Source organism: Myotis lucifugus, unplaced genomic scaffold, assembly GCF_000147115.1.
Source record: "Myotis lucifugus unplaced genomic scaffold, Myoluc2.0 scaffold_0, whole genome shotgun sequence".
NCBI lineage: Eukaryota > Metazoa > Chordata > Mammalia > Chiroptera > Vespertilionidae > Myotis > Myotis lucifugus.
In genome coordinates this window covers 37608751-37618536 of record NW_005871048.1, presented here as the reverse complement: position 1 = coordinate 37618536, position 9786 = coordinate 37608751, and the positions used below count along the sequence as shown (strand labels likewise).

The 9786-nt window shown below is 44.2% G+C and overlaps 1 protein-coding gene across 3 annotated transcripts in view; it reads left to right on the top strand.

Moving 5' to 3' along the window:
• The first annotated feature begins 61 nt into the window (after nucleotides 1–61).
• Nucleotides 62–9786, top strand: part of PDE8B (phosphodiesterase 8B) — a 161365-nt gene continuing 151640 nt past the window's right edge. For 2 of the 3 annotated variants that reach the window (XM_006081300.3, XM_023750494.1), the window contains exon 1: nucleotides 62–459. The gene's annotated coding sequence lies outside the window, so the exon portion shown is untranslated. The remainder of the gene's footprint in view (nucleotides 460–9786) is intronic. The other variant, XM_023750498.1, reaches the window with a different exon arrangement.

Here is a 9786-nt window from a genome sequence, read left to right as displayed (position 1 = left end):
GGGGGCCCCCCCCCCCCCCCCAGGTGGGGGGGGGGGGGGCCCCGGTCCCGGCCCCCCGGGGGCCCGGGCCCACGGCCCGGGGGGGAACCCCGCCCAAGGGGATGGGCCCCCCCCCCCCGGAATCCCCCTTTTTGCAGAGCCGGCGTGGTTTTTTTTTTCGGGGCTTCGGGCGAATTTCCACCCCGCCCCCACCATAAGCCCCAACCCAGCCTGTCGCCGGGCCCCGCACCTCCCCTGCCCGGCCTCTCTGTGCAGACCGACGCCGCCGACGCCATCCCCCGGAGCCGCGAGTCCGGGCCTCCCAGCGCCGCCCGGGTCCGCAGGGCTCGCGCCGAGCTGGGCAGCAGCAGCAGCAGCTCGGGCTCTGCAGCCCCCGCGGCGACCACCTGCAGGGGCCGGAGGCGCCACTGCTGCAGCAGCGCGGAGGCCGAGACCCAGACCAACTACTCCAACCTCCAGGTAAACGCCAGGCGCGGGCACAGCTGGTGGGGGCCACCCGCCCCGTCTGTCCGGTTTGCACGGGGAGGGGGCGCCAGCGGAGTTGAGTGGCCGTGACGCGGTGGGGTTGGGGAGGTTGTCACTAAGGAGGAGTTTACTTTTCATTTGTGGGGGTGATGAGGGCCAGGAAAACTGAGCAGAAAAGACCCCTGGAGGGGGGTCCTGGGAGCTGGTTCTGGGGGAAGGGGTGGAAAAGGGAGCGCACTGGGGAGCCGGCAGGCTGGCCGGTTTTCCAGGGAGGGAGGAAGGCTGTGCCTGGGTTAATGCGAGAGCAGGGCTGGGTGTCATTGAGAGCATTCAGCGGTGAGTCTGATTGAATGAAATCGGAGCACCCGGACGACTGGCGTGTCTTTTAAGTGCATGGTGCAGACCTGGGGCAAGGATGCCTCGTACTCCCGTTTTTACCTGGGAAAACCAGCCCAGCTGCATGGAGTCTTGGGAGCTAGGCTGGGGATTTGTGAATGAATGAGGGTGTCTGTTCTGTGGGAGATGGAGGGAGAGAACCAGAGTGGAACCTGTTGTTTGTCCCTAGTTTGGGTTGGCTGCAGACGGGATACAATTGAGAGAACCTGCCTTGAGTTTGTAGGGTCAGGGGAGCCAAGTGAGGGGAGTTGGCTTTCAGTGCAGGGCAACTGTCTGAAGATGAAGATTCTGCACATACATCTCATCTTCCAGGAGGGTGGAATTGTGAGGAAGTGGAGAAAATGGTTTAAATGATTAAAGCAGTCACCAGATATTTCTGAATGGCAGGAGAAAAATGATTACTTTAATACTGCCCTTCTGTATGTTCTCAAAATGCTATTAAATCCAAGAGAGTTTTCATTGTGTAAACCTGGCCACTGGGCCTTTTATCCATGTAGCAAACAGAATGACAATGGCACATCCGTGTTGCAGAGGGAAAAAAAATACATCTCCATGACTTGTAATGTTACATAGAAGCTGTGTGACATCCACAGCTTGTACATGGTCAGTGGGTCACCAGCGACCGTTCCATTGCTTATACACAATTGTATATTTAATACTTGAAAAAGTTGTTCCACAATTGGTCTAGTGTGAGGAGCCTTCTGGTCTTCATTGGATAAAGCCAGCTCCCAGTGGAGGGACGGCTTATGCTGGCTTCAGTCTAGAAGACCAAAAGCCTCTTTTAGTGCACTTATTTTAGCAGCATGATTTTGTAACATGAAGCTAACATGATGGTTATGTATGGTTGTAGGCTTTTATTGGTAATAATTATATATGTAGTATCATAATATAATCATTATAATAAAACACCATTTATTGAGCCCTACTATCTGCCAGCTAATAAGCTTTCTCTTCTAGCTTTTGGATGTTAACCATATGATGATAGAATTTCCAAAGACTAGAGACCTGGGTGCATGACAGTACAATCTACCACTGGAGCATTTGTTATAGAGGCATGTGCAGAACAGTATGTTTTTCTTTTGTCAAGTTTTTTGTATTTTGTTTGTTTTGCTTTTTTACACAGTGGTTCACATAAAGTTTGCATTAGGAGAAATTTCAGGGAAATAAAATTTTATATTTGGTTAAATAATTAAATCGGGATATTATCTTAAAGACTATCCTTTTGCCTTCTTGTTGAAAAGGAAATTTGAGGACATGAAGCAGGAGTTTAGAATAGTGACAACTTATGAACTTTGAGACTTTTTTTAGTTGCTTCAGAGAAATTGTGTATTTTGCCTTTCAAAGTAGCAGGATTCCCAATTTAGTACCTGGCAACTCTAGCTACCCCATGTTTGTTCAATGAAAGAAAGAATAATGAATGAATTCATTCCCTATGTTTTAGTACTTCCCTCAAGAGGCTACTTAGAGACCAAATGGAGTAAAAACTGGAGGGAAAGTGAGTCCCAATTATTAGCAGCTAGTATAAACTTGTATAAACATCATTGCTACTTGGCTGAAGTGTTAAAAGGCTTGACCTGCATTGGAATTTAACTCACTGCTTTATCAACAAGATTTCCAAAGAAGAGCTTAATTCATTCCAAGCTATTACTAGGAATGTTGGGAATGAAACTGGTGGTTTAATGATTCAGCACTAATTTGCATGTGTAGATCTCAGAAACTATAGATTTGAAATGAAATATGAGACCAGAATTATTATACAAATCCTACAGAATTATTACTGCAGAATTGCTTTATATATTTAATAGTATCATTCTAGACTGTGATTCAGTGTGATATCTTTTTTTCAATCTTCACATGTTCCATACTCTTTTGTAGTTAAGGTAATTTTGTAAAAACTACTTTTATTTCTTCTTAGAACCAGAATTCTTCCACCTAAGAGTCTGAGATAGTTGCTAGTCATGGCTTCCATGCTCCCCCTCTCTAAGATGCTCAAGTAGAAAAGTAAAGTCTTTGCTATGTTGTCTTGTTTACAGTGGGCTATAATAATTGTTTTTTAAAAATTCCCTTTGTACATCAATTATAAACCATATCCTCATTATTTACTTGGTCTCTGATGTTCCCCAGAGTACAAAAATTTGTGCTTGATCTCTCACTCTCTCTCCTTTCTAGCAATAATTCATCTCATTAAGCTTTTAGAATGATGAAGCATTATGATGTCAAACATGATGTCAACAGGAACCTTCCTGAATACCTAACTTACAAAAAATTATAAACATTAATAATTCATATGCAGTACAATGATATCATATGGGTTTCCATTTCTGGTAAGAAATTAGATTTGTCTCCAATTGCTGTAAAAATGCAACTTCCTAGCAATTTCTCTCCATCTTGTTTGCCTTTTTAAAAATAGTACTCCAACAGGAGAATCCTGCAGAATGCTCACTTCTGATACTGTGCCAGTTTTGTGATTCTTGTTCAGAAATCCTCAGAGGAGATAGTTGAACCTCTCTCTGGGAAGATCCGGGGGTTCTTACACGTCTTTTCTCATACCAGCTGTTGCAACTGGGGAGGCAGCTGAGACTAGGCAGCTAGTTGTAGAAAGTCTGTATTGACGTACAGTCAACTGGCAGCCATCTCTATGTAGGTTAACTGTTTTGTGGATCGGGCACAGGAGGTGCAGTTTCCAAATGATTTTGTGCTGATAGGCAGCGTTGCCAGTTCCCACTTTCTCTTCCATTCATCATGCTGACTTATGCATTTAGCCAGTATTTGTGCCAGACGCTGTGGTAGACACTAGGGATCCAGGGAATAGCCATGGAGTTTGGTAAGGAGAGCCGATGAGGATGGAGAATCTCTTGCAAAAGAGTGTGTCTAAGCCACTGATTAATGACTTCTATAATATTCATTCCATGGCCCCCCAGAGTTTAAAGGGAAAAGCAATAGATACTTTTCTGACCTTGTGGTAAATAATTAATGATATTTCTATTTGGGGGAAGGATAGAACTGTTTTGAAAAGTATTATTTTTGCTCTATAAGTCATTAGTGTACATGAGAGTCACTTGGAAGTCTTGATAAAATATAGATTCTGGCCCCAAACCTCAGTTTCTGATTTAATAGATCTTGGGTGTGGCCTGGGGATTTTCTGACAAGCTTCCAAAAGATGCTAGTGTGGTTGTTCTGGGGAACCACACTTTGAGAACTGCTGCTTTTAAATGCATTAAACTGACTGTCGGTTAATGAGTGTAGGGCAGCACATCCCTGTATTTGGTGTACTAGTTGCAGCTCTGCCTTCACCTTAGTTTGCTTTTATGTGGGCCACCTGCTATCTCCATTCATGAAGTCGAACTCTGAGCCGCCGAGGCTGGCTGGAAAGTTTGTCAGTGCGGAGAGTGCTGGCCATGTAGCCCACTCTGGTTTCTTGAAGTGTGACTTCCCCTCAGGACCCACTGGGGTTTGTAGACGCTGGTGTCTTGCTTTGCCATCACGTGTCACATGTGCTGTGCCCTGCGGGAGCCCTGTCCTGCCTGAGGGAAAGTTGCAAGGCAAGGGAGGAGCTTAAACAGGTCCACATGACATGGTACAGAATCATGTTCAGTCCTCAACTCTTGAAGTTCTTGCTAGACCTTTTCACCATTATTTTTTTTTTCATTTTAAAATAGAGCATAAGTCTTACAAGTTGATTTAGTAAAACTCAAATTTACTTCCTGCCATAGCTCAGTTTTCACTGTTTTCTTTAGAGTTACATTAATTTTTAAGGACTATCAGATAATTCTCCCTTATTTTAACTTTTGTTAAATAAGTCCTCAAAACAGAAAGTAACATAGTGCAAGCTGCTCGCTTTCCAGAGGTGCTACTTCTCTCCTGAAATGCCACCCCGGTGACCACTGGGCAAGACAGGCTATGCTGGCGAGGACAAATCTTGTGGCACCAGGTTGATGATGGGTTAAGGCCAGGAATCAGAATAGGAAGGAGGGAGTGAGCCCTACAGAACCAGGTGGGAAGACAGAGTCCAGAATCTAAAAGACCAGCAGAGTTGGGGAGGAGCAGGTGAGTACTCTGGGGCCAGGTGGGCAAGTAAAATCTGGAATTCAGGGACTTGGCAAAGGTGAGAGTTGTTGAACCAGGTTGAGACTTCTGATTGGAGGACAGACACTGTTTACTTCCTTCTATTTGGGTTTCTCCCCTGAGGGTGAAGAGCTCGGTGCCTGTAGGAGACACCGGTGACCAATCAGAAGGCTGTAAGTAACCTCTGCACCTAGGTGAGGCAAGACTAACGCACCTGGCCTTCCTCACACCTGATCAAATAGTGTCTGAACAGGAAACAGATTGCATATTCATAAGGGTAATTGAAAATTAATCTAATGACTATTTCAGAAGTGTTAGGATGAAAGAAAATCATTCCAGTGATGCTGAAGCACCCTAAGATAGAAAAGGGGAACTTAGAAAAAGGCAATAGGAGGAAATGGTTATGGGAACCCAAGAAAAACCTATAGGATAGGGAAGACCCAGAAGCTGTGGTCTTAAGGAGGAAAGCAACAGTTGGAAGTCTGTGGCCTGGCAGGGGAGCCAAGGGAGTAAATACTTTCCATTCCATTGTCCTCCTGTTCATCCATCTCCAGCCAGACGGGTACCTCCTTTGGCCAAACACATCTGGAAACCAGAATGGCCAGGGAGTCCATTGACGGAGGTTTCCAAGAGCAGGGCAGAGAGTATCCAGACCATACCCCAGAAGCCCCTCTGTAACAAGTGTTGAAAATGTTCAGCATCATTAGGGATACCCTGCTAAGCTCAAATCAAAATGAGCAATTTTGATGATTGCTTAAAATAATGGCATTTTTAATGGTCCTTGAACTTATTGTTTATGTTTCTCGTTTGTTTAATGACTAATGATATAAAAATATGTGCAGTTATCTTGTTTGGAGACCTCTAAGTTATTGCTGAAAACAAACCCTCCTCTTCAGTTCACTCTCCGCCCTGACTCTGCTCAGACTTTCCTTAGTCAGCTCGGGCTGCCAGAACAAACTACCATGAACAGGTGACTGAAACAACAGACCTCTATTACTCCCTGTTTTCCAGTCTGGAAAGTGCAAGCTCAAGGTGCTGCCGGTTCTGTGCCTGGTGGGTGCACTCTTCCTGGCTTGCAGATGGCCGTCTTGTGTGTCTTCACATGGCAGAAAGCAAGCAAATTCTAGTGTCCCTTTCTCCTCCTGCAGGATGCCCTCACCTAACCTAATTCCCTCCCAGAAGGCTCACCTCCAGATACCAGGCTAGGGCTGCAACATAGGGATTTGGGAGGGCACAAATATTCAGTCCATACAGACTGTTTCTATCATGTCCTCTGTTTCTATCATGTCCTCTGCCCCTGACCCACTTCCCTGGTCCCCGTGATCTCAAAGCCCAGAGGTAGGGGTGGGGAAGGAAAGCGCTCTTCCTGAGTGGGAAGCTCCCTGAGTGGGATACCAGCTTATTCAGCCGGTTACATTTTTGCTCAATTTGTACTTTCCTGCTCTCTACACCTTCTCTCTAGAATCTTAAAAAGTTAACAAGTGAGTTTTACCATATGTTTATAAGCTGATATTTTCTATAAAGAATAGATTTAAAACATTTTAACGTATTCACATGTGTTCAGGAGTTCATTTAAAAAAATAGGTGTTAACATCTTACAGTGGAAGTCTTAGTAGTTTTTATGTTTTAATACAAAACACTGCTTTTTAACAAGTTACAATATAGGTTTAGATTTTGTTGTTAGTTCCTTTCCCATTTTCTCTCTTCTTTCATTGATGGATAAAAGCCAACTTTTATTCAGGATTTTGATGCTTCACTTTTTATCATCAACTTCTTTCACCTCCTCTTTTCTGCCTCCTTAGGGAGGGTGCCCAGAAAAATAGTTTAGAAGCATGTGATTGCTATAATAAAAATGAGGAGACAATTTTACTTTTGGATAATTCATCAATGAAGGGAAGAAAATATTATGGTTGTCTCTTGTTTCCAAGGTGATTCATATTTTCATGTATAGTTTGTACATTTTGCAACAAGATATGTAGAATAGATATAATAATATTGCCTGTTGTTTAAGTGTTTGTTAATCCCAGAGCACTTTTATATACATGGTTTTACCCAATCTACATAAAACACTATGAGATACAAATTATTATTCCTATTTTACAAATGAGGAAATGAGGCTGCAAGAGGTAGAATAAATCGCTCAAAGTAAGGGCTGGAATTTGAATACAAGGTCATCTGAATCCAACTTCAGGGTTCTTATCCACTGAGCTTTATTGTCACTCACACTTGCCTGAAGGACCAGGGCTGGTCCTGGACCTATAGACTTATGTAGAGCAGAGAGGAGATAAACAGGTGTGTGGGGGCAGTCAGGGGGCCTTGTGAGTGGTTTTTCCTCTTACATGTTCACTGTCACCCTTCTATTAGCTTGAACTGGAATGTTATTTTGAAATGAATAGAGAATGTAAAATGCATACAAAATTGGAGTAGCTTTGTCAAAACATGTCATTATTTTCACTGAACACAGTGCTTGGCACATTAAATATTATACAAAGATTAGCTGCTAATAATCCTGTGGTTACTGTTATTTCTGTTTTGCTAATTAAGATGAGATTGGTTATTTAGAATTCAATATTGTTGAAACATGTAATTGTTTTTTTATTGGAAAATGTATCCAACTTTCAAGTAGATGGATTTGGCCAATGTAGACGAAGATTTATGCAGACATACACATTATCCTGAAGCTTGGAAAACTGCTGCCATAGCCATGGGTTTGGTCTGCCTCGGCTGTATTACCGAAGGAGACAACATGGTAAAATCTTGCCTGTTGAAGGTCCAGGATGGAGTTTGAGTCCCGTGACTGCTGGGCCCACACACAGCCTCTGCCCTTGTAGGTTAGGGCCTTGGTATTAACTTGAGGTGACTCTACATGAAATTCTTCTTTGGTATAAACCTGTACCTGAAGCCTTGGTCTAGCATTGGGCTTAAAGCCATTTTGCATAAGTGCTGTTGTTTTTATATTGCTACATGTCAGGTGCTGTCAGATGTGCTGTATGGTCAGGAGAATGACACACTGTGAATATAAGAGCCTTTTTCTCTCTCAGAGAGGAAGGTGTAATGATTAGCTACAGGGGTTCAGTTGCCTGTGTATGCCACAAAACTGAGAGGAAGACCCCTGAATTTTGGAAATTTTTATAGGAAGACACACGAGAAACTTGTGAGCAACCGGTCACACAGGGCACATGTGTAAAAAGTGCTGTTTTCTGACATCAGAACCACATTAACATCCAAGCTCTGGACCTGGAAGGTAAGGATGAGCTCAGGGTAGGCGGGGCTTGTGTCCACCCCAGGCTCCTGCAGAGGGAGCTTCAAGCAAGAGCAGTGGCCAACGGAGAGGGAAGCTCCAGTTTAAGAAGGCAAGTGCCTCCAGCAGCCCAAACGCACCCTCCTTTGTGCCACAGGAGACTTACCTTGATTTTCAGCTTAAACTGATGGACAGTCTTGGCTTAGACACTGGGTGGCTGTGAGGAAAGCAAAAGCCATTCTACCAGCTGAAGCTTCATAAACTCCAATAGTGTTTTGAGCTGAGCTTTGGCTGGAACTAAAAGTTTCTCTTTCCCCACAGTCTAATAGAAACCCTGACGACCATAGCTCCCCTCCAGAGTTCCCTCAGAGTGATACCCCCACAGTGATGGCCAGACAAAGATGAGAGCAAAGGATCAGCTTTGTCAATGGCTGGGCCAGCACGGATTAGTATCACTTCCCAGACTCCATTGTGTGCATGGACTCCGTGAGCTTCCCAAAGCTCAGCGCCCTTCTCTGCAGATCTGGCCCACTGGGATGCTGATCATGGAACCTTCATCCCTTTGGGAGGAGCTGGTGAGGCAGGGAAGGTGGCCCATTCTTCTCACCTCTCTAATGGCTGTGACAGGGAGGAGTGTGGCAGACACCTTCTCCCCTCCCCTTTGTTTGTTGAGATTTTCAATACTGGAGAGAAAGGGAGAGTAAAAGGCGAGAACCTCTTCTGTGTGTCAAAGATGCAAACTTTGAATAAAAGAAAATCAGGAAATGCTTTGAATAAATGTAAAAGACAACCCTCACTTTTATATTCATATTCCATGACAGAAATATACTTTTTAAAAATATATATTTTATTGGTTTTTTACAGAGAGGAAGGGAGAGGGATAGAGAGTTAGAAACATTGATGAGAGAGAAAGATCCATCAGCTGCCTCCTGCACGCCCCCCACTGGGGATGCTCCCTCAACCAAGGTACATGCCCTTGACCGGAATCGAACCTGGGACCCTTCTGTCCGCAGGCCAACGCTCTATCCACTGAGCCAAACCGGTTTGGCCAGAAATATACTTTGCAAGGCATCTAGTTGGTATTGGGAAATTATTTTCATATAGAAACAATGTTATACGCGGCATTGGGGTTTCCAGGTTAGCCCCAAAATGTATTTAGCCAGATTGTATATTTACAATGTTGAAACCATATTGCTTTGAGAGAAACATAAAATTGAATTAGAGCTAGAGTTTCTTCTGTACGTGTTTCCTTTGGGAGAAACGGGCTTCACTGGAGGGTGGTGAAGCAGAGGGAGAACCTGCGACGCTCCCTCAGGGAGCAATTATCCTAAGTGATTGTTGGTGCTGAGGAGGTGAGGGGCTCAGGTGGTGGAGAGAGAGCTGGGGTGCAGGGAGCTCAAGGGGCTTGACAACTACTTCAGTGTGAATCTTTTAACCCTAACAGTTCTCTGTTTTTAAATTGTAAAACCATTATACATAAAAAATTAATAACTACTCTCTTAGGCAGTTCGGGCCGCTATAACAAAAATCCCATAGACTGGGTGACTTATAAACAACAGCAATAAGTGCTGGAAAGTCCAAGATCAAGGAGCTAGCGGATTTGGTGTCTGGTTAGGACC